Source organism: Otolemur garnettii, unplaced genomic scaffold (assembly GCF_000181295.1).
Source record: "Otolemur garnettii isolate 467f Iridium unplaced genomic scaffold, OtoGar3 scaffold00175, whole genome shotgun sequence".
Taxonomy (NCBI): Eukaryota; Metazoa; Chordata; class Mammalia; order Primates; family Galagidae; genus Otolemur; species Otolemur garnettii.
In genome coordinates, this window is record NW_003852570.1 from 2,189,529 (window position 1) to 2,191,390 (window position 1,862).

The window sequence follows — 1,862 nt, forward strand, 5'->3', positions numbered from 1 at the left end:
AAGCCCAAGGGTTGGGGGTTGCTGTGAGCTATGATGTTACAGCACTCTACCCAGGGTAGCAGCTTAAGACTATCTCAAAAAAATAAAAAAAAGAAAAGGGATAAGTAACAACTGATACCACAAAGATGCAAGAGATTCTTTCTGACTACTACCCAAAACTTTATGCCCAGAAATTTGACAATGCAGAGAAAATGGACCAATACTTGGAATCACCCCATCTCCCTAGACTGAACCAAGAATAAATAGATATCTTGAACATACCAATATCAAGCACTGAGATTGCAAAAACAATTAAAAAAAAAAAAGCTTCCAACAACAACAACAACAAAATCCTGGCTTGGTGCCTGTAGCTCAAGCAGCTAAGGCACCAGCCACATATAGCAGAGCTGGTGGGTTCAAATCCAGCCCAGGCTGCCAAACAACAATGACAACTACAAGCAAAAAATAGCTGGGTGCTGTGGTGAGGGCCTGTAGTCCCAGCTATTTGGGAGGCTGAGGTAAGAGAATTTCTTAAGCCCAGGAGTTGGAGGTTGCTGTGAGCTGTGACACCACAGCACTCTACCCAGGGCGACAGCTTGAGTTTTAGTCTTAAAAAAACTAAAACAAAAATAAAAAAATAAAAAATAACAAGGAAAAACAAAATCCTGGGACCAGATGGCTTCACATTAGAATTCTATCACTCCTTCAAAAATGAGCTTGTACCTATACTGCAGAACCTATTCCAAAACATTGAGAAGGAAGGAACCTTCCCCAACACGTTCTATTAAGCAAACATCACCTTGATTCCAAAACCAGGAAAGGACCCAACTAAAAAGGAGAACTACAGGCCAGTTTCAGTAATGAATATTAATGTAAAAATACTCACCAAAATCTTAGCTAATAGACTGCAGTTATAAATTATAAAAATTATACATCACGATCAAGTAGGCTTCATCCAAGGAATGCAAGGCTGGTTTAACATACACCACATCAATAGAAGCAAAAGCAAAGACCATATCATATTCTCAAAAGATTCAGAAAAGGCATTTCACAACATTCAGTATTGTATTTTTTTTTTTTTTTGTGAGAGGAGCCTCAAGCTGTCCCCCTGGGTAGAGTGCTGTGGCATCTCAGCTCACAGCAACCTCCAACTCCTGGGCTCAAGCGAGTCTTCTGCCCCTGCCTCCCAAGTAGCTGGGACCACAGGCACCCGCCACAATGCCCGGCTATTTTTTGGTTGCAGCTGTCATTGTTGTTTGGCAGGCCCGGGCTGGATTTGAACCTGCCACCTTGGGTGTACGTGGCTGGCACCTTAGCCACTTGAGCCACAGGCGCTGAGCCAATCAGCATTGTATTTTATAAGAACATTTAAGAAAATAAGCTTAGGTGGCACATTCCTTAAGCTGATTAAAGCCATCTATGACAAACCCACAGATGCCATCATACTGAGTGGGGTAAGAGTGTAAGCTTTTCAAGTAGAACTGGATCCAGACAAGGGTGTCCACTATCATCACTATTATTCAACATTGGGCTGGAAATTCTAGCCAATGCAATCAGGCAGAGAAGAATATAAAGGACATCCAAATGGGGGAAGAGGAGATAAAACTCATGTTCTTTGCAGATGATATGATCTTATACTTAAGAAACTTTAGAGGCTGAACCATAAGAACTCCTGTAAGTGATCAGGAAATACAGTAATGTCTCAGGGTATAAAATCAGTGTCCACAAATTAGTAGCCTTTATATATACCAATAACAGCGAAGTTGAGAAGCAAATCAAGGACACAATTCCCTTCACAGTAACTTCAGAGAAAATGAAATATTTAGGAGTATACCTCACAAAAGAGGTGAAGGATTTTTTTTTTTTTTTTTTTTTTTTTTTTT